Here is a 22894-nt window from a genome sequence, read left to right as displayed (position 1 = left end):
ACCATTGTGGCAATAACTGCTAATGAGTGCAAATGTGTTCCTGGAAAACCCTTGACGCTGGAGAGGCATCTCTGACTGGAATGATGCTCCTGGCTATGAAATAGCTGAACACCTGTTCCTTGCTCAGTGAAAAAAAACAACAAATCAACACCAACCCCCCTCCCCCCCCAAAAAAAACAAAACCAAAAACAAACAAAAAAAAAGCCAAACAAAAGACCCTTAGGAGCTCTGCTCCCTTTTTAATTTCTGCGTGCCCCTTGACTGCAAGGCATGCTGTTGAAACTCAGATTTCTTTTTTTTTCTGCCAGTCTCTCAAAAATTGCCACATTCCTTTATCGGCTTAGAAACAAACCCTGCTCTTCTGTTCTTTTGTGCAAAGGGCTGTCATGATACAACAGATGGAATCGAGGGTTGACCATCATGAAACAATTCCTGCAAAACCCAGAAGGCGGTGGGAGGAGGAGTGATATTTGGAAGGCTGTTTGGCTTGGTGACATGAGGATTTTTGTGTTCTAATGCTGACCTGTAATCACGTGAGTCCTGCCTAATCAAAACTAAGAAGTGGGATATATTTATGGCTTAAATATATTTGTTAATTACTTGTAGTAGGCTTTTTCTGCATCACTGCCACCACCAATAGTGCTCTGCTGGTAGATGTATTCATGCTGGGGGGATGGAGGTCATGTTTTTTCTATCGGGTCTCACAGTTCCTTCTTTGAACAGATTCCTTCCTTGTCTGGTCCAATGCGCTGACCTGACCAAGTAATTTAGAAATTGATTTAAAGCAGCATGGTCCTGTCATGTGATTTTGCTTCATCCCGTTTGTCCCCGTAGTTATGTTGAAATACCAAGTCACCATAAGCCAATACTGGCTGACTTAAGGGTGCTCTCAGGACGGGTTCAGCTGTAGTAGACTGATCTAAGAGTCCACTCAGGTGCATGGATTGAGGTAGTTAAACTCATTCTGATTTTGGTATGGCAACACTTATTAGGGGAGGTTAGCCCTTTCACTGTCCTTCCAGCAGTGAAAAAAGCAATAGGGAGATGCAGAGTCACATCTCCTGTGGCATTCCAGAAATTGGGTACAGGAGGCTGATTAAAAACAGCTTGAGGATTACCTGCAAAGGAGGATTTAGGTTGGATAAGCACTAACCAGGCAGCGTTCCCAGGTTGAATCCCTTCACTACATTATTGCCCTCGGCTTTTCTCAAACCGATGTTCCTTCTCCATTGCCATGGTGATAAGGCTGCTGAAGACTATGGAGGGGCAGACATATGGTACTGCCAACATACCCTGCTCCTCAGCACAGAATTCGGCGGCCTCCATCAGGCATAAAGCCCTGTCTCTACTCCCACTGAGGCTACGAGGGTCTGTTCAGCTTTATGGGAGCTGGATCTGGGGAGGAAGAGAATGGGTATAAGGAAAAAACTAAACCAACTCCTGAATAGCTTTATCATCATGGTATAAAATACCCCTAAATAGCTTTATCGTTTGGCTGGATAGTTGCAATTAAAGAGTTGTGGTCAACGGTTTGATCTCCCAAGCGGAGATCTCTCCACAGTGACGAGTAGTGTTCCTCAGGGGTCAGTACTGGGACTGGTGCTGCCCAACATCTTTGTTGGCGACATGGACAGTGGGATTGAGTGCACCCTCAGCAAGCCTGCCGCCAACACCAAGCTGTGTGGAGTCATTGACATGCTGGAGGGAAGGGATGCCTTTCAGAGGAACCTGGACAAGCTTGAGGTGTGGGCTCATGTGAACCTCGTGAAGTTCAACAAGGCCACGTGCAGGGTCCTGTATGTGGGTCAGGGCAATCCCAAGCACAAATTCAAGCTGGGCAGAGAGTGGCTTGAGAGCAGCCCTGAGGAGAAGGACTTGGGGGGTGTTGGTTGATGAGAAGCTCAACATGAGCCAGCAATGTGTGCTCACAGCCCAGAAAGCCAACTGTATCCTGGACTGTGCTAAAAGAAGTGTGGCCAGCAGGTCGAGAGAGGTGACTCTGCTCTGGTGAGACCCCACCTGTATCCGGCTCTGGGGCCCCAACATAAGGACACAGACCTGTTGGAGTGGGTCCAGAGGAGTGCTGGAGCACCTCTCCTATGAGGACAGGCTGAGAGAGCTGGGGTTGTTCAGCCTGGGGAAGAAAAGACTCTGGGGAGACCTTAGAGCCCCTTCCAGTACCTAAAGGGGCTACAGGAAAGATGGGGAGGGACTCTTGATCAGGGAGTAGAGTGATAGGACAAAGGGTAACAGTTTTGAAGTGGATGAGGGGAGATTTAGATTAGATATCAGGAAGAAATTCTTTACCGTGAGAGTGGTGAGACCCTGGAACAGGTTGCCCAGAGAAGTTGTGGATACCCCATCCCTGGAGGTGTTCAAGGGCAGATTGGGGTTGAATGGGGCTTCGAGTGACCTGGTCTAGTGGGAAGTGTCCCTGCCCATGGCAGGGGGGTTGGAACTAGATGATCTTCAAGGTCCCTTCCAACCTAAACCATTCAATGATTCTATGATCATCATCTCTAAAAAAACCCAAACTGACCAACAACTACAAAATCCCTAGCAAAACAAAAAAAACCCAAAGCCCTAACCGTGGATTCAGAGTGTCTGCTAGTATAAACTGGGCTCACTCCTAACAGCTGAGGAGCTGGCCCATATACATGCAAGTTCACAGTTGGCTCTTCCTTTCTGCATTTATTTTGCCATCTGTGTGGTGATTTTTTTAAAACACTACAAGTTGCACCACCTTCAGCTTTGAAGGTTTTCATCCTTCAGGATGAAGGACTTTCATCCCCCCCGAATCTTGAAGGGGATGACGATTAAAGGCTGTCATCATATCTAGATTTGTTTGGCAGCTATGGTCCATCTTGGGGATCTGTAACTCCTCCAGTGCTGGGAACAAACAGTTCTTGACTGTTGTCAAAATCTTTGTACCAGGCACTTCATCATTTTAACTTTATGGTACGTGTGTTCACAGAAATATACAGAACTGTTTTAATAGCTTCAAGCTGTTCTAGGTTGACCTACCCTAGTAGGTACTGTCAAAATCTGAACCTATTACTTTATTAGCTGTTGTTCATGAGACCTGGATGGGTCAGAGGACTGGAAATGAAAAATAGTTTTTTTTCCTTTCTTGAGTACTGGTGTGAATGCTATGAGAGAGTTGGGGGTGTTCAGCCTGGAGAAGAGAAGGCTCTGGGGAGACCTTATAGCCCCTTCCAGCGCCTAAGGGGGCTACAGGAAAGATGGGGAGGAACTCTTTATCAGGGAGTGTAATGATAGGACGAGGGGTAATGGTTTTAAACTGGAAAAGGGGAGATTTAGATTAGATATTAGGAAGAAATTCTTTACTGTGAGGGTGGTGAGACACTGGCCCAGGTTGCCCGGAGAAGCTGTGGCTGCCCCATCCCTGGAGGTGTTCAAGGCCAGGCTGGATGGGGCTTTGAGCAGCCTGGTCTAGTGGGAGGTGTCCCTGCCCAGGGCAGGGGGGTTGGAACTAGATGATCTTGAAGGTCCCTTCCAACCTGAACCATTCTATGATTCTATGAATTTGTATACAGGATGGTCTGAGTACTGCTGGAGTATATGAAATGAGTTTAAGGTGTCTCAGTAAAATTTCTTAGGAGATGAAGAATCGTATCAATTAGCTGCCTTTACATTTGTCAGCTGTGTGGAAAGAATTTTCTTTCTCCTATTCTGATTTGCCAAAACCAGTTGATCAGAATGGTATTAAACAGTAACAAAAAAGAAGAAAAAAAAAGAAAAAGGGGAAAAAAAGAAAAAAGAGGGAACAGCTGTTTCCAGTGATTAGTAATGGGGTGGAAGGGAAGCAGCAGTTCAGGATGTTTTCCCAGCCTGGAAAAGGTGCACAGTTTTGTTTTTTGCAGCTCTCTCCATTGTCAGGAAAACGCGTCTCCAAAAGCAGCGGAGTGGGCAGAGGCAGGTACTGGGGTGAGGCTGGGGCTGGTCCCTCTGGACACCCCCTGCTGAGGAAAAGCCTTTGCTATGGGTGTTTGGTGACAGTGCAGAGGGGGACAGTGACCCAAATGACACCCCTCCATGCCCTGGCTCGCAGTAGTATCTCAGGGGGAGTGAGGATTATGGGGTCCCTGGTTTTTAATGAGGGAGGTCTTCTACTGCGTGCACCTCAAAGCTGAGGACTGCTTTGTCCTGGGACTGCGCTGACACTTTCAATCCGGACTTCCACAGTCTGGCAGCCAAAATCCCTTCACAAACTTTGCAAATAGACCGTAATTCCTGCATGAAACTAGATTGATGCAGCTACCTCTGAAGGAGATTTTTGAGAGCAGCACTTGAGCACAAGCAGTCAATATTTGTACATTACAGCATTAAGCTGTTCTCAGTAGAAGAATAATTATCTAATAGTTAACACACTACAGCTTGGGAGTGGGAAGTCAAATACTTTTTGCCTGCTGTTACCTTAGTTACTCTGTCTATACATTGGGGATAAAATGGGAACCCCCTACAACAGACCTGTGGAGCTGTTGCAAGTGTTAATGAATGTTTGCAGAGCTCTTCAGAGTTCTTTGATTAAAGTAATTATGAACATGTGAAGTGTTAAAATCTTTTTGTAGACTTGGTTGTTGTGAAAAGGACTGGAATAGAAGCAGCTCGATCTCAATGTTGAGAAACTATGGAAAACAGAATTTGAAAGAGAATGGTTATATGTTAAACTGTAACCATGAGAGATGTTATATATTTAAAGAAAGGCAGATCCTGTGATATTGACACAATATGCCAGGCTTTTTTCCACTCTGCCAAGCCAAACCACCCTATTTCCTGGTAAGGATTCTGAGAAATATACTCTTATTTTCTATTTAAGACGTGCTTTAATTATTATTACCCATTATAGACTGTCAGAAGTACAGAGATATTTCCCATAGAAACTGTTCAAAAGACATTCAGAGGGAAGAGGAATTCACAAATAGTTCACATAATCTCAGAATTAGACCCAGAATGCCCTTCTCCTGCCCTGTTTATCTCTTTTTTTTTTTTTAGTATTTTTTTTTTGTTTTTTAGTATTACAAGCTAAGCAGTGATGGTCTACCTTCTTGTGGATGTATAGTGCCCAAAGAGCCCCATTCTTGGCTTTTTGGCAGTGCTATATTAAAAATGTTTCATAATAATAAATCTTCCAGTGTTAATGGTAGGGCAAGAAGACTTGGTGCTTCTGGAGGAATATTGGCTTACGTCCTTCTCCGCAGTAGCCACCCAGACAGCATTTCCACTGTAAGGGACAGTAGACTGGGTGATGTAGCTCTAATATCACCAAACTGGAAAAAAACTAAGCCAGGCAGTTGATTTTTATAATACCATATATATTCTTTTTATTGAGAGACTAGATTTAATAAATCCTCAATGGTCTGTTTAGAAAAGTCCAAGCCAAGTCACAAACTTATGAGGACGGGTGTGGGCAGAGATGTTAACAGAACAAAGTGGCTGTCTGAGTCGGCCAAATAGACTTATGCAATTATATCTAAGAGTGGAGCTACCTACGTAAGTGAAAAATGAAGAGTATTTCTGTCACCCATGACTTGATGCAGAAATAAAAGCAAGGAAGCTCACTTATGATTACATGCAAGAAACCCCAAAGCCTGGCATGTTCCAAGAAGTTCAAATACGCTCCGTCCTGACTGCTGGGAATTGAAGCAAACGTCTTAGGTGGTTTGCATGTCATGCCAGACGGACCTACCAACTGAAAACAGGACTACTCCCTGCCATGTGGAGAGGCAAATTGTCAAGGGAAAAAAAAAAATCTGTAATCAAGGTATTTTGGAAGGTCTTTTTAGCCAGAATGATGGTGAAATGAATGCTGCTATCAAACTGGAGGGGACCTTAGGATGGCAAATCCCAAACATGTGATGAGGGACATGTGGCTAAATACAGAGGAGCCTTGCACAACTCAGCTTTAACTCATGCTGGCAAAAATACACCCTGGAAAAAGGTGGTGTTACCCCTACTCGTATGTTGCAACACAGGGTGTCCTATGAAATCATAATAGTGTCCTAGAAACGCTATAAGAGCATTCTAAGGCTTTTCACAATGAACCTCTGCCCCATGAACCTCACCTTACTGTAGAAGTCTCAATGTTATTGTTAATTGTCTTTCATTCGTTAATTTCTGAAAATACATCCTTTCTCATTGACTGCTGTTTTGGTACAAAAACAATTAGTGATGTCTTTGTCTAGGTATCATGCAGATGAGGTTAATGACATGTAAAGAAGGCCATTGAGAGGTGCCTAAGGTTTGCTTTCACATATACTTCCATTGATTTACAAAACGGTGGTTTTATTCTTATTTCCTTAAACAGTTGTCAGCATTCTTAAATATTTGGAGAATGACTCATAAGTTGTAGTTCTAGTCAGTGCCTTACTGACATCAGCTAATCAAGGAGGCTCGGTTGAAAAATATGGCACAAGAAGACTGAAGTGAGTAATGAGATTCTAGGTTGTTTTGTTTAAACAAATACATTTATTTAAATAAAAAGTGGATAAGGTATATAAGCATAAGTGTGGATTATAGATCCTTAAATGCAAACACATCATCTCTAGGAAATGCTCAAGATATACCATAAGGGAGAATGAGAGAGAATAAATACAAGACTTACTAGTCTGTGGAATTATCTTCTAAGGAAAATAGGGAACTTCTCCATGATATTAAAATGAAAAGAAACAAAAAATGCTATGACATACCTAGGTGCAATACACATGCAATGACAGATGGGTAAGTCAGAGATTCCTAAGATATCGGTGGATAGTTTCCATCATGAACAACTTTAGCCAGTAAAGCAACTTTTAAGCTTGGGTGAAGGGTGAAGTTTTGAAACTCGGAGTCTGTGGGGGTGTGATTCACCTGACCAAATACAGACATCTCCATCTGTGCTCACTGTCTAGACTGCCGTTAAAGTCAGCAAAGGCAAACCAGGCATTTCTAGGGCATGATTTGCCTTCTCCTAAAATAGTCATTTGGGATATGTCAGGCAACTGCTTGGAGACAAAAGTCCAAAGATGATTTAGCAGTATGGAAATTTGTGAGCCAGAAAACTGTGTTCTGTAACTCAGCACTCAGTTCTGAAAAGCAAATTTTTTCAATACCTACGTTGAGAGCCATAAAATGCGAGGCTTCAGAAACATGAGCTGACCTGAAGTGGAAGCCCTTGGCTGAGGACTTCATCAGAGGGTAACTGTTCCCTGCAGGTCTGAGCTCCTTCCTGCACACTGTGGTGGGAGCCATGGTGCAGCTGTCCCATCTCTCATACTTTTTTGAAAAACCTTCTCCTGCAGGATGATTTAGTCTTCATTGGTCACTTTGCAGCTGATTTTTAATGATTTCTTCCCACATAAAGTGTTATCCCAGCAATTATAGATGAATCTGTCAAAATCAGCCAGAGGAGGGCACTTTTGAGCTATGGGAGACCTCCTGGCCGGTGGGGCCGAAGGTGCTGCTTGTCCCACTAGTTTTATTTGCTGGACGTTTCCTTAAAATCCTTCAGCAGTAGGCTTGGTTCAGTGTCTGTCCCCTGGCACAGGTGATGGTGGGCTCTTTTCCCTTTCAGACCTTTAATCTTGTTGGTTTGCCAGTTGTGGTTATGTCTGTTAGGAGGTGACAAGAGCCAACGCTTTGTCTATGGAGGATGATGGACCTGTGCTGCCGAGTTTGGGTGTGGATGAAGATGTTGGTGCCTCACTTCCAGGCCCTGCCCGCCAGGAGCTTGTCCTGCAGGAGATGGCTGGGCTAGCTGATGTTCTGGGATACTTCTAAAGGGGGCACAAGCTTGAGGACTGCCACACAACTGTTTCAGGGTTAGCTGAGGTGGCAAGCTTATGGCCTGGGATAGTTATTGCTCTGCTAGATGATGTCTCAGGCATGTCTGGAGATAGCATGGCCAAAGACCGTTTTCAATAGACAGTTTTGCCAAAATGCACTCTTTTGGTAAGGAAGAACATTTATCTCTGTGGACATAGGTGCTGCTGCATCAGTCCCAGCACCAGAAAGCAGATCCTGGCCTTTATAGATTAGCAGTATGGGGGTTGCCTTGATACCCATTAACTTGTGTTGGTTTGAAAGTGTGGGCCCTGTCACGCCAAGTTCTTGGCTTCATTTGGGGCACTCTTGCTTTGAAAAGGTCAGGCCAATAGATTGCGTAGCAGCAAAGTTGGAGATCTGCTTAGCAGCCGTTCCTGCAGAGAAGTATTTTCAGGGAAAGTATTTAAAACATTAGCAGTGGGGGGTGGGGTGGAAATCTCAGGGAAAGTAAAATCCGTACGTATTGTACATATGTTTGCTTTAAAGAGCGGGTGACCCCTGCTGAGTTTCTTGGCACTGAAAGCCAGGCCAATGAGGACATCACCAGATGGGTTCATTACCAAGGCATTTTCATTATCACCCCTCGGGGCCAGCCCCTCATCGTCCTCCTGGTCGGAGCATGGGAAGGAACACTCTGTTCCGAATGCACAGAGGTATGAGAACACAGGGGGAAGTGCTTGTTTCTGGGACAAAAAAAGCCATGGTGACTGATCATGCCGTACAAGTTCACATGAGAAGCTGAAGGCCAGTTTGCTGGTCCTACAGCCTCCCTCTCTCAGCCTATATAGGTAACTACATGCAAGTTCAAATGTGCTATTAAGATCCAGTAAGTGCCAGTGGAAATCTGGTTCATCTCAGATGAGGCTTCCCTGGCATGACCCTATCAGTACATTAATTCCAGTGGAGCTCGCTGGAACTTGTACAAAGACAACATGAGCAGACAGAACACAAGCAAACTGAGTAAATCTTGGTTAATCCAACCTGAAGGAATTCCCTACTGAAAATGGATGAATGCCTCGAATTTGTTCTGACTTATCTTGCAATGTTAGTTCTCCAAAAGCTGCAAAATGATAATTTTCAACACTCAGACTTCTTGAAAAACTACATTTGCAGAAACAAAGACATCAAGTTAAACTGGTAGGGCTTTAGTTCTTTCCCAGAGAATTGCTACGCACTATGTATGCTGTTGTCTTTCCTAAAAGTTATCAGTTGCAAACAAATGCGTTGGTAGAAGCCTTTGCCTCCCTTGGCTCCCTGTAGCCTGCAAAGGCTACACTGGTGCAAAAGATTGGTTTCTTCAGCTCGTGTTGTTCTCACTTTTCCCCTTTAAGTGTGAGTATGTGATCCTGGATTTGTGGAGTAATTGCTCTGAGATTGGAGTGATGAAGGTCCGTAGGTGGGTTAAAGACCTCTTAATGCTTTTGAGTTAGGATTTAGTGGAGTGGGTAACCCCCTTCTGCCTCAAGCAACTTCATACACTATGGGGAACTTGTGTGCTAGACTTGGATGTGTGCAGGGTGGAATTTCTATCACCTCTTTCCCAATTATCATTGTTTACGCATGAAGCCACCTGTCTTCTTGGTACCTTGCCATGGTGAAAAGAAGTTCCTTTCCATGTTCCCAAGAGAAGGAGGAGGCTGGTAAAAAAAGGAAGGCATTTTAACATTTATGAAGAAAAAGCAAATACATATTGCAACAGACCCGGAAGGGTCAGAATGGACTGAATGTTCCTAAACCTTTATGGTAATTTACTCCAGTAATTTCCATCATAATTAAGAAGCTGATACTGAAGCCATTATTGCTATGAGTAAGGCTTGCAAGATCTGCTTCTACAGCACACGTGGCTGCAGGCTGCCCATATTCAGCATTTAAATGCTATTAATTTAGAAATGGTTACTAGAAATATGTCTGTTCGATGCAAGGTTTAGAGCAATATAGATGTACAAAGCTGATAATAAACCCCAGCTGTGGGGAAATGAGGAAGTTTTATGCACACCTTAGGTCTCTGCGTCCACCTTTGCCCCCAGGAATATGTCAGAGTAATCTTGAAGGATTCTTTTAGGGTGCTGCATCCTGGCTGTTTCCCTCCCGCTGGCTTTGCCTCTCCTACAGTGTGGATGTGAAGGAACAAATTGGTGTTCAGCTTGGTGAAGGCAGATGTAGCAAGGTCACCTCTTTCCTATGCTTATTATCTGTCCGAACGAGTGTTGCTATCTCCTGCCCATGTTGACTTCCATGAGGGCTGTTGGATATTGAGCACTTCTGAAAAGCAAGCTGTGTTACTGAGGTGCCAAAGTAGGGACACAGATTTTACGTGCTTTCCCTTTGAGTGTCATGGAGCTGTTATTGGACAGATGGTTGATACGAACAGACTTCAGCCCTGGAATTGTTCATGAGTTGTCCCCTTGGAAATTTGCTAGTCCTTGTTTCTGCTCCACGATAAGATGACTGACTTTTTTTTTTTTTTTTAAGTGGGAGAATAGGAAATACTGAATAATGGGGAATCTAGTTCAACTGCCAGCTCGCTTCCTGAGCCGCAGATCGAGTTACTGGTAAGAAGGATGATAATTACTTTGTGAAACACCCGTTAGAGTGAATGTTCATGAACAGCAGGATAACGGGAGCATGGACATGTCTGGAATTTGGATAGTGCTCAATACGTGCAACTTTGGATCATCCTTCTCTGCAAGACGCTGCTTTGATTCCTCCTCCTCGGGACAGGTGTTTGCCAGATTTGTTGTGGGATGTGCACCACGGGGAGCAGTGAATCTCCCTGCCTTTGTGTGACTCTTTTTTTTCCAGATTGGTCACCAGGAAAAGACTGAATGAGCAGCATTGTGCTGATGCTTGCCAAAGCAATAGGATGTGTTTCACCAATCTTGCTAGCATGTAAGGGTCTGGCTTCATGCTAAGTCATTTTATATTCTCCTTGAAAATAATTAATCTTCTCAATTCGTATTGAAAGGGGACAGAAAATAACTCAAGAAAAGGTCATTCCTCTGCTCCTGATGATTAAGATCTACACCTAGTTGCTTTTGGAAAGCTATGGGAAGGTGCTAATCAGTTGCTGTATGAGATTTCTGGTGTAGAAGTGCCTGGTAAGGCGCAATGTCTGGGACAGATGTTTTTGTGGCTACTGCAAAGGACCAGGAGTTGTGAGATCTAGTGTCTATTTTAGGTCTCTGAATGTAAAATGCATCAGAAAAGTTAGTGGTGCTTTTTTGCCTTGCATGCTATAGAAAGAGGTATGTGCAGTGTGCTTTGAGTTCCTGTGTCAACAATCGACATCATTGCAAACACTGTTAGGTGGGCATTTTCTGCTGTCATGTCAGACTTGGCACCACTGGATCATTTCAGTACCGGCCAGATGCCATGGGAAGGCAAGTACTTCTGTTTGTAAGCTGGGTCACATGTGAAAAATAATAGTAACAGTATGGTATATTTTTGGATGTTATCTGTGAGTGAGATTGCTTTGATAGGACCTCTCTTGGGAAAGATGTTTTTTGGTGAACTACAACAGTCGGTCCTGCTTGCCCTTGGCAGCCTGTGCTGTGAACACGGAAGCTCTGTGGATACTTTTTTGTATCATACCCCTGAGGTCAATTGCATATGTACCCTAAAAGACAACAAAAATCTATTCCTACATCCACAGTGGATGAAGCATGTAATGTCACTCCTGCCCTGGACAGAGCATATGTTGATGCAAATAGTACCCCTGCACTTCAGGATTTGCAGCCCCAGCATGTGCTGCCTGTGAGAGCGTTCCCAGCAGCACATCCGTCCCTCACTGCGCAGAGAATCTCAGATATCTTTTTGGATGGCTGGGGAAGGGCATAGAAGTGTAATCGTTTGCTCTGACAGCAAATGCAAGATATTATAAAAAGCTTTTGCAGTATGACTCAGGAGCAAGAATTACAGCGTGCTGTCTAGTAAGAATTCTAAAGTTCATATAACGGAGTTTTTTCCATTTTATGACTTACCAAAAGCCAAGGTTGACCTATTAGCCTGCGTTATGGCTAAGGAAACAGCCACAGAACTATGCAGCAACACAGTTTAATATTAGTCTTGAAGCTAAGCCCAAGCAGAAGTTGACAATACAATCTGAGTTGATGGCAACTATATAATAGGAAGAAATAACCTGAGAGCGCTTGCTTTCACAGCTGGGGACATGAATGAACTGTAAATCTCAACTTTCCCTTCCTTTGGGTACAGAGACTCTAGGTGAAAATAAAATGTTCAAATAATTGAGAAAGACTTTCATGCAAGGATCTTGGATAATTCACAAATAAACTTGTGCTACTGATCAATATTTCAGATTTTGCTCAGCTTATCTGAAAATTCAGAAAAAAAAAAGGCCTTGATTTTGAGTTAAAGCAGGATAAAAAAAACCCCGAACTAACTGCGGAATTGAAATGACTTCACTTCAGGTCAAATAAAAGAAGTCGTTTAACCCAGATGTTGCATTTTGTTAAAACTTTAGAGTGTTTCAAAAACATAGTGAAGTAACTTCAAAAATTACTAATATGACTGATTTAGAAAATCTAAATATTTTGATTTTTTTTTTTCTGGTTGTTTCCCACCCCCCTTTGGGGATGTATGTTTTTCAATGGAAACAAATTGCTAGAAGCAGTATAAATCCAGCCAACCTGCCTGTTTTATTTTCCTTCAGCCAAAGGGTTTTGCCCACTTCCCTCTGCAAACCTCTCCCCCAGGCAGTGGCAGAGACCATCACCATCACGGGCTAACTCTGGGCAGCTCTGAGAAGAGCACTTTGCTATCCTGGTACCAAGAGCTGGATAATCTCACTTGATTGACACGTGTAAATGGAGGCTATGGAGAGCCGTTCAGATTATTTAGAGGAATGACCCCCAGAAATGGCTGGTTTGGGCAGGGCTGTACTGGGCGGCTTGTGGCCCCCGCTGTGGAGCCACGGCAGCAATAGGAGTTCTGGCTTACAGGAGCTGCTAATGGAACAAAAAGTTCCCTCTGTCCCTGGCATGGATTGAGATATGGCCGGGCGGTGAGCTATTGACCCAGCACAGGATGTCTGTGGGATGGGAGGGAGGTTTTTTGGACGAGAACTTTGAGAAATTCTGCAAGAAAAAGTTCTGCAAACAACTGTATTTAATCTTGCTTTCTGCTCGGATGTGGATGCTCGTGGTTTGCAAAGTTTGTTCAGAAAGGGGTCAGTCGTGTAACTCCATCATGATGGACACTGGAGGCGAGGCGCCTTAGTCCTTTACATAAAAAAGATTTGAACAGGGCAAAATAGCTATCTGCTGCCAGTGGAAGTGAACTCTGAGCATTGGCTAGCCAGTAGGTTCAATAACAATAAATGTGTGTATTTTATGCTCCCAGTAATAACCCAATTAGAGGCACTTTGAAAGGAGATAGTCCTTGATCTTTTTGTTGAAAAGTTGTCCAAAATACAGAAACTAAGAGAAAAGAAGAAATTCTTTGGAGCTCACATCATTAATAATGTTTGGACTGAGCAAACAAACCTTGGTTCAATAGGTTCTGACTCTCCTTTATACCACTTATGGAAGGTTTAGAGAAGTACAACTAAGAAATTCTGTGCACACGAACTTTTTTTTCTGTGCACACGAGTTCCTTTTTTTCCCCTTATCTTGCCACAACAGTATATAAAACATCTGTTAAAAGCCTGTGAAGCTATTATGACCCCTCTGGCTAAAATTACTATTGCAAAAAGAAGGCTTGCAGTATTGAGGGCTACCCCCATCGGTGAGGTCCCACCCTGGAGACACTATTTGTGCATTGCTCGCTCACACGGTTTTAAATGTTTAAATCTTTCTTTTCTATGTGTGCATATCTCCAAAATGTTCGTTCCTGGGGGAGGATCCAACTTACCTCAAACTTGTGTTAGCGCCCGAAGCTTCGCTCTTCTGAAATGGGCCCACAGGTACTAAACCTGAATGGGATTTATTAGAAAAAACAACATTGAGGTAGTACTGCAGTATGAGAAATAATTATATAGTATAAGCAGAGGTATAGGATTAGGGCTGGGTAAGAAATTGTAGGAGTCGTTGAAAATCTTGGGGTAAGAAACATGCTGAGAAGGATCTGAAAGATAGTGGGGTATTCAAGGTAGCCATCAAGATACATTTATACTACACCTGTAAGAACAGAGAGAACTATAATTTAGATGCATAATTTCTGGTTTTGACTTGAATGGTTGGTGAAGGAGCTCTGATCTCTGAACTGATCAAACCTGTATTTTCCCCTTTAAAGGCTGGTATGACAGGCTTCTGGTCAGACCTGTGTCAGCTGTTGGCTTCCTTGATAAGGTTACAGTGAGAGACAGCTCAGCCACCCTCACGGGTAGCTTGAGGGTTGTAGGAAACAGACAACACAGGAGGACAGGAAGGAGAGAAGAGTTACTTGTAAGCGCTCTCTTTCATTGAACAAACAAACAAACAAAGGCTTCCAGGCGGGCTAGCAAGCTCCAGGGATCTGTAGTCTAATAGGTGACTCCAGAAGAAGACATACTACTTGCTTTACTTAGAATGGAGTGGGAGACAGATGATGAGAGAGAAAAATCCATACAGTGTCATAGAAAAAAAAAAAAAAAGCAACCCACAGTGTGGAAGAGCCATGCTGGGAAAAACGTGAACAACTCGTAAGGATGTTGCTGTTATTTGTTCCAGTACTTAATATTCTAGACAAAGAGGGCTGTTCTCTGTATTTCTTTGTGTGATCTTATTGTGTATTTGGATATATTTGCTGGTGACCTGGAGTTTTGGATAGGCATTGGCTGGAAAATTTTTCCTTACAGAGAGATTATTTTCCTGTTTCATAATAGGAGAAATTTAACTCTTCTAAGAAAGGACAACTGGGGCCTTATTTCTGTGACAATGCCAATAATAATAGTTACTATTTTCTTGTCCAAACATTCTTTCAACACAAATGACATTTTGTACAAAATATATTTTTTTCCAAATATATTTAAATTCTTTTCTAAATGCAGTGGGAGTTTTGACATTGATTTAATGGTTGCGGTACTAGGCCCTTGAGGGAAAAAGGCAGTATGTTCTCCTTTGATCTTCTATTCATCTTCTTGCTCTTGTTATCTTCATTTCAGTGGATCCTTTTTGTACAAGGATGAAGTTGCTGTCCTGTCCTCAGAACTTCTGGTGGCCCTTCCTCGTTTTGATACATATGAGCATAACTTCAGTTACTTTTTTTGGCACATATATATATAAATAGTTGAAGCAACTTCCTCTGTCCTGGTGGCAAATAGAGACAAGGATACCTCTTCTAACAGAAACTGGTGGTAAAGTGGCAGGTGCCAGGTCACCGTTCATATCATAAACAATTCTATTTAATGTTGTTTGCATTTCTGCTTGTTTATACCTAAATTGGTGAGATGAACCTGCACCACACATCCAAATTCTCGTTTTCTGGTTGCCGACATCACCTTTCCCTCGTGGTGTTGGCAGCAATAGGACCAGAACCTGGTGCTGTTTGCTGGGCTACATGCTAGGAGGTTTGTCCTCCCGTTGAGGAGACAGTGGTATCGGCTCTCTTTGGTGGAGACCTCCTTCTGCCCTTGTGCTGTGGCATTGAAAAGTGGAAGGGCAATATCTGGAGCTATTTCCTGGGACTGCACTGTGAGTGGAGGGACCCCTTATCCCTGATCCTCTGGTCTTGCAACCAGGAGAAGCTGTTTGAATTCATCCCAGATCCCTCCCTGCCTCTGCGTTTGGGTATCTTTCTAAGAGAAACAAGGCCATGAAGAGAGGTTTTATCTTTATATTTGGGGAGGACATGTGGGCACCTGTCCTCGAGCTGTGGGGCACACGGGAGAGCTATGTCTGCTCTGTTGTGTGGGCATGGCCTCTGCGAATAGTTCAGGTTCACAGGAGAGGCAGCAGGGGAAGGAGAACAGAAGACTAGAGGTGCGCAAAAGCATCTTAGATGTCATTTTGCCTCAAGGATAAATCCACAAGCTTCTGCAGGATCTGGGGAAGATTGGGCTGAAAAATGATGTATTTGAAACAACAAATCAGTGGGCTGCTTACTGCTTAAATTCCATAATCAGTATGGCCTGATGGGGCTTCTGTTATATACCGTGGTTGAAATGACCTGGCACATGGTTTCTCCTCTGCACAGATACATGGTGCGTATGTCTGACATGCTAATACAGCACAAGGTCTGTTGCTGTCCAGTACAGAGCAGCCAGGAGATTAGAAATAGCTGTATAAATACGGCCAAAAAAGATAACACAATAAGTGAGTTTCCCTACTCGGTCACTAACAAACAGTGATATATCTTGCAGCCAGCCAGATGCTGGCTAAACGAGTAAACCTTCCAATACCGCACTCTCAAGCTGGTGTACTCCAAGGGGAGTGAGTGCCAGGACTGGGACCATCCTTGGAGACGCTCCGGCCTTTCCCAGGAATTCCTTCTCCGGTGCATCACAGCCAATTCCAAGTGCTGCAGTAACACAGAGTCATGCCCCAGACCTTTCCAGATCCTATAGGAAACAGCTAGTACCATGAACCACATCCATATGTTGTCAGAGCTGGCTAACACCCCTTGCGCCAAAGCTGCAAGCTGGATAACTGAAACCTTGCATCAGATCTGGAAAACAAACTGTTCTGTTTCATACCCCATCACCATCCCCAGTATGGATAGCAGGGATAACACTTCAGCTGGCAGCGTTGGCCATGAGGTTTAGCAGAATGCAGCTTATTCTTCCATGACTCTCAGCCCTGGAGTGCTGACAGCAAGAGACTAGAAGTGGGCCAAGGAAATTGATGCTGGATGCGAGTCAGGTACAAGGCTGAATTCAGCTTGGATTTAATATTATTGAAATACCACAGGTGGTTTCTGTTAGGATTTGGCCTCATATGGCAAGACTGAAGTCAGGTCAGCTGTTCAGTCAGATCCAGCGTTGAATTCTCATGAGCATGGTGAGTTGAGTGAGATTTCAGTCACACCTGAAGCAAAAAATAGTCCCTTTCCTGTTTGGGTGTGAACTTGGGACCAGAAATCAGAGGGGCTGGTGTGAAGTGTACACAGACATAAGAGTGGGCTTGGGTGTACACACATTTTAGTTTTCTTTAGCTTAAATGGGATTTGTACCAATGAGCTGTAGCACGGGTCTGACATTGGGTCCTGTGACTGGAGGTTGACCCTTTACACTGTTAAACCAAGAGTGGTTTTTTTATCAACTTCCAGTTGCTTGCAAAGGAACCTCAAAGTATATTTTAGGAAAAGCCGTGAGAATTTTTGAGACTGCGAGTGAGAAACCACAGCAGCTCATCAGGTCATAAGTTATGCCCATGAATACGTCGAGGCTGAGCCATGTGGGAGCCCTCCACAGCCCACCGGAGACAGGTGCTGAGATGCCTTTCATGCAGTTGGCGCTGGTTTATCCCATGCTTTTTGGACCTTGCATTGCTTGTGGCTGTTCTGACGTATTGTGAAAGACCCACCAATGTAAAGAGAGGGACTTCCCAAGCTGCTCAGGGATCCAGTTTGCTGCATGTTGGTCAGGGTTGCCTTTTGCTAGCCTGGTTTCGTTAGAAAAGCTCTGGAGAAGTGCCAGAGACTGGAGCAAGGTGGATTTTCAACCGCGGTTAGGTATGATCAGAGTACGGTCATACTTCCATACTTCCTATGTTACACCACAAAGCAAGGATGACTTGTGTTTTTTCTAAGACAAGGCATATAAAAGGAGAAAAACATGACTGTGCTGGGTCAAACTGATCAGCCAGGAGCCCAGAGAAACCTGTTGGTGTGAAACAGAGACTAGAGGTGACATCGCCAAGCTTTGATGCCATAAGACTCCAGAGAGTGGGTCATGGCATGCTTGTCTCTTGTTTGTCACGACATAACATTACTCACTTTTCCCCCTATTTTGTCAATATAGAAAGTACGCTGGCAGGTAGATCCCTCTGATATTTTTCACTTATACTTTTGAGGTGTTAAAGAGACAGTAAGAGTTGGAATTGATAGCCTTTTGTATAGACATATGTATTAGAGTGGCTCCACTTGTCACTTCCAATATAGCCAACAAAGCTCTCCAGTGAGAAAGCAGGAATTACCAAGCGTTACACAGCAAAGGCAGGTAGACTGGACTTAAAGATGGAGAAAACTAAAAGTTTCTTTGTCTGTTTGGACCCCGGAGGAATCTGTAATGGCTGCAGGGGCCAAGGGGTAGCTCTAACCACATCCTTGATTTTCTAGGCTCAGTGTTAGTAGGAACTGACCCTAATCTAAACTTCACCTCTGCTATGTTATTGGCCAACTCAGTCGCTGGTGATTTGATCCAGTATGTTCACTAATTAGCTGGTTTAGTAGCTCATTTGCATTTGTATCCACAATTTAATAATTGTATTCTATTATTCTTTATTAGTTTGGCAGCAAAAAACCTGGCAGTTATTTCAGGGAGAAGCCGGCTGGTTTATTAATTTCTAATCAATAAGCAGCATAGAGGGCTGGTTTTTTCTTTTGAATTTCAGCAGTGCCTGTTACAAAGGTACAGAGATTTTAAGCTATTTGACTCTATTTCTAAAAGAAGACTTTTCTCCTTCACACTAGTTTGATTTTAAGTATTCAGCCTGCCCTCTTCTCCCTCCTCCCCATGCACAGAGGATTTGGAGGAGTCTGAATCTCAGCGTCTGGTTTTTGCTATCCTTAGCCAGTGAAATGATCGAATATGGCTTCCAAAATACACAAAGTGCGCAAGAGCTGGTTTTTACCAAAAGGCTGTTTTTTTGCAGAGTCATATTTTGCTTATAACTACATTACTAGCAAAGCCTGAGGGAGCTGTAAGATGGATTTGTGGAGCCAGAGAGGTGGTTTTTGGTTTGGTGGGGGTTTTTGGTGTTTTTTTGTTTTCTTTTTTTTTTTTTTTTAAAATCCCCTCGAATTTCACCTGTATTTCCGAGGTCAACTCATAAACAAAGAGTTTCTATTAAACAAAAAGGAGAAGTGCAAATACTTATCCTCCAGCTCCGGGTTTACCCAGGTATGCAGCAAGATGGTTTTATCGCTGAAGCATCCATTGTATTAGAAAGCCTTGTTTGCACGAGCTTAAGCCCCCGGCTGACGGATAGAGCTGTTTCAATTTCCTCCAGTCATTCCCACTACGGATTGTATATTCAAAGGAAAATCCTCCCTGCAATACAGGACACGCCACGCTCTCCGCCGACTGACGTTTATTAACTAATACGAAGTTGCAAATGGTGTACCAACACAGCTAAACAAAAGAGCCCAGTGTTGAGCCTAAATCAAGGTCCTAAATCATAAGCCGTGGTGTGACAAACGGCACGATGTTTGCCAGTACTTTTAAAATGGGGCTTTCTTGCCAGGCTGAGAATCCATAGAGCCCGGCCAAAGAAAACAATGGGAGGGAGCCAGGGTTCTCCCAAGCCTTGGCATGAAATCCACAATAGTAGCTTTGGCTGAGGTCCACGGACTCGAGCACATGCTCCATAAGGTCACTTCAGAACACCATAATTACTTGGTATTTACTTCAGTGCGTCTCGCAGACAAAAATAATAATAATAATTAAAAAAAAAAAAAGTGCCACCAACACAGCTTAGGGACTCTGTCACAATCCCAGACCTTTGCTGTCTCGGTGTGCCCCGGCTCTGGGACCCCACGATGGAGGGGGGAAGCGCGGTCCAAATGGCTAAGTAATAGCAGTGATGATAAGTTATACAGCATGCTTGGGGAGTGAGAGTGGACTTTATGTCCTGGCTTGTCCTCGAACTTGTCAGCAGTGTTTGTCACTGCCATTCAGTGGCTGTTTACTGACCTTTGGGGGTTGAATTCGGGGGTCACTGCTGAGTTCATCTGAGGCAAGCGTTTGTTTTTTCAAATATCCTCTTCTCTGCATCCTCTCCTTGCTGGCAGTCCTGCCGGAGAAGTCAAGATCTGAGCAGATCGTCAGGACTGGAAAACAGCTCCGAATCCAAAGTCTGGTTCCGAACAACCCGGAGTGGGAGAGAGGGACTGAAAAGCCAAGCTTATTCTTAATTTTGGAGCCTGGATTGGATGGTGCAAAAAACCCTCTCATCCAGATATGTCTGGTCCTGAAGCCCACAATGTGGGATGTTTGCTAGTGGGACCCTGTATGTTTCTTACCCCTAGAAATGATCCCTCTGAGGTAGGAGAAGGAGCAGGGCTGACGAGCCTTATCCTGCCTCTGCCCAGGGCTGTCTCCGCTCTGAAGCGTGGAGTCTCCAGGACTCAGCCTCAACTCACTAACACTCAGCTTTTACTATTTACATTTAAAAAAAGAAACCGCATTTGATTATTCAGCATTCTTCTTTTACATTTTTATTGCCATTTGCAGCACTCCTCTGAAGGCCAGAGGAAACCTTTCTGCTTGACATATTTAATATTTTAGCACTTCATAGTGTCTTAAGACAAAAACGTCCAACATGCACATGTGTTTTGGCAGCTCTACTTGTGGCCTCTGTTCTGTCTCTGGCCTTGAGAAGCAAAAGAATGAAAGAAAAAAAAAACCCCAACCCTTAAACTGGGTCAGCACGGTTCTCTTTACTTTTGTTGATAGCTCCACTTGGGATTTATGCATTGACAGAGGAGAAGTAGGGAAAAACATATGCCTCGAGCATATGTCCTTGAAAAACAATGTCACATCTTAATTTTCTTGGGCTGGCAATGCATGCATTCCACGCTCTCTGTGATGTAGAACTAATGAAGATAGAAGTGCAAGAAAACCTATAATCAAATCCAGTACATACCAGGCATAGCACACCAAGAAGCACACCCATCTGAAATCTCATGGTGCTGGAAGAAAAATCCAGGCCACGCAGCCACGACAGTCCAGTATTTCTAGCTGGTGATTTTTTAGGCAGGGTTCTGCATCCACAGAAAAACAAAACCAAGCAAAAGTGCTTCCTGGCATCGCTTTGTGTCAAATACTTGTAACCAGCGATATTCGGAGAGAGGCTCAAATACGCAGAAGCGCAGTTGTTAGAAAAGACTAAAGGCGTGAATTGAACATTTTCTTCTGGTCGTTCAGGATCTGTTTCCCTGTGCTTTAATCCCCTGCGTACATCCCAGGAGCATTGTGCGTATAAACTGTGTATTGCCGATACCATGGTGATGATTAGTAACCCCAAAAGAGACCAGCCCTTTTGGCCAGGACGCTCCGTGAGCCCCGCGCAAGGGGTGTTTGCTCCGGTGCACAACGCTGGGCAGCCTGGCCTCCCCAGTGCCAGCACTCTCCTATCTGCCTGTTTCCACCTGTTTTCTTTGGGTTTAGAGCATAAATTCCTCCTGGGGAGAAGAGGTTTGAGAGTTTGTTTTTGGTTGTTTTTTTTTTTTTTTTACAGGATTCTGTGCACACAGTGATTTGCACAATGAGATGCTGGTATCTGAGGGGGGTTCCTGTGGTAGCGCCTATAGCACTATGCAGGGGTGGAAATAATAGTAATAACTATAATAACAATAATAACCTAAACGAATAGCTGGTGGGAGAAGAAGCAGAAATGCGATGTGACTTTCCAGGTGTCACATAACAGCTCAGTGTCAGAGCCCTGAAAATAAGATCCCTGTGTATGCTGTCTGCAGCCCAGTGCTCTGGGCTGGGAAGGACAGCACTGGCTGGTGACGTCTCCTCATCTGGGCTGCTTTACAGTCTGTGCAGATTCAGGGAGAAAGAAATGAAAAATACAGATCGTTCTTTGTAACTGTGGATCTCCGTTTTTGCTGTGTTATTTTAAACCCTAACCTTAAAATCCTGTTACCCTTCAATCCTGTTAAACCTAACCCTGTAAATCCTGTTATCTTCTACCTCCTACTATTGTAACTTAGCCAGTAATTTAGCTGCCTTGTGCTTTAAGAAAGTGACTAGTTGTTGAGACATTAGCCCAGGAGCTGGGAAATTTTTTTAGTTTCCAACTCCCCATTGTGTTCAGAGATCCCCTGAAAGTCACTTTGCTTCTGTGTCTTTAGGTGCTCACACGTAAAACAGGAATCTCAACTTGTCTGACAAGTGTTATGACAAGTGTGATAAATGCACAGAAGTTTGGAGATGCCCAAAATTTCTTAGCTTGAGGGTTTTATTATCAGTATTTTTTAACCTTAGTGATTTGCAAATGCCATCCATCACTTATGACTGGTCCTTGCCAGTCCAGTGGCAGGTATCTGGGACCTGCTCTGGGTTTCTTTACTACTGAATGGTCCAGTCTTCATTAGGAAGTTATTTGTCCTCGTCCATAGGGATCTCCCACCCTCTTCTCAAAAAAGTGCTGATGGAGCAGTGCTGCACAATTGTGAGCCTATCCTCTAAAACTTTAATCTTGCGTTGTAAAAGTGAGCTGCTTGCCTTGGATCAGCTCCTCTCACTGAGCTACACCCTGGTTTGTGGGCTGCTGGGTTCCTGCTCCCTTCCTCCCAAGTGTGCTTGGTGAGCTCCTGTAGAGATGGATGTTTCTTCATCTTCCCACTGTCTCGGTCTTGAAGGGAGTCACTCTGGGGACTATCACAGCATCGTGTTGTTATAATTTTGCAAGAGCATTAAAGTCAACACATGCTTGATGTTTGCTTTGGCAGAGCCAGGATCATATCAATTGATACTGTCCCAAGCTGGGGGAGAACCTCCACAGTCTCCAGATATTTACCTACCTCTGACCCTGTGAGTGAACCCGTGTTTACACAGGGAAAAGCATGGAAGTGGTTAATCTAAGATGGCTGGTCCCGCATCTCTCTGCCTGTCAGCTTTACATCCCTCCCAGATGTGACACCTGATAGGGAAGCCACTGGTGGGAACTGACAAAAGGATACAGAGAAGGCAGATAAGGAATAGCATGAAATTGTCTTTTGCTTCCCTATGAGCGCAAGGGAAGAAACCAGCAGGTGTTTTCCAGGGGCAAATGGCTTGAATTGAACACCAGAAACCCAATTCTCATCTCTCAGGATAGTCTTCCTAAGCCTCTTGTGAACCTAACTTCTTGGCTCTGGCCGGCAGCTCAGTATGGTTGTTGAGTAGATTCAGATATCTGCACATCTGTAAATAATGAACGATAGCAATTACATGTTCTTTCTGAAAGACAAAGCAGTACATTGA

General features: G+C 43.9%; 1 long non-coding RNA gene across 1 annotated transcript in view; it reads left to right on the top strand.

The window, feature by feature from the left end:
- The first annotated feature begins 307 nt into the window (after nucleotides 1-307).
- Nucleotides 308-22894, top strand: part of LOC128916264 (uncharacterized) — a 36798-nt gene continuing 14211 nt past the window's right edge. The window contains exon 1 of the long non-coding RNA XR_008468881.1: nucleotides 308-533. This is a non-coding gene — a long non-coding RNA (uncharacterized LOC128916264). The remainder of the gene's footprint in view (nucleotides 534-22894) is intronic.

The sequence above is a fragment of the Rissa tridactyla genome, chromosome 11 (assembly GCF_028500815.1).
Source record: "Rissa tridactyla isolate bRisTri1 chromosome 11, bRisTri1.patW.cur.20221130, whole genome shotgun sequence".
Taxonomy (NCBI): Eukaryota; Metazoa; Chordata; class Aves; order Charadriiformes; family Laridae; genus Rissa; species Rissa tridactyla.
This window is presented reverse-complemented; position numbering and strand designations above follow the sequence as displayed.